Source organism: Salarias fasciatus, chromosome 6 (assembly GCF_902148845.1).
Source record: "Salarias fasciatus chromosome 6, fSalaFa1.1, whole genome shotgun sequence".
In the NCBI taxonomy this organism is placed as follows: Eukaryota; Metazoa; Chordata; class Actinopteri; order Blenniiformes; family Blenniidae; genus Salarias; species Salarias fasciatus.
In genome coordinates this window covers 6,399,484-6,399,880 of record NC_043750.1, presented here as the reverse complement: position 1 = coordinate 6,399,880, position 397 = coordinate 6,399,484, and positions in this window count along the sequence as shown.

Sequence of the window (397 nt, the reverse complement as noted above, 5' to 3'; positions counted from 1 at the left end):
TATACGATGAGAATGTGGTGATGAGAAGCAAGACTTTTTCAAAGCTGTCTGGGGCGTCCAGCCTTTATCTGAAGCCTTAGGCATATGGGGGGTTTCGAACTTTGTTTCAAGACCCAGGTTTTTAAGATGAATTGGTGTACTTTTTAATGAGCACAGTGAAAGTGGGTTATTGAAACGTGTCTGTGTCCGTTTTGTTTCCTCTTTGATTCGGAGAATTCCGGGAACGATTACGCGTGAAGAAGTTTTGAACACATTTGATCTGCAGCAGGAAACAAAAGACTGTAGACATTGGATCCCGGGTAGCACGGACTAAATAGCACGCTGTATATTTCTTTTTTTTGTCTTTCTTTTTAAAGATGAGATATACCTGTGAGCTCTCTGGAGTCGTCCAGGTTGC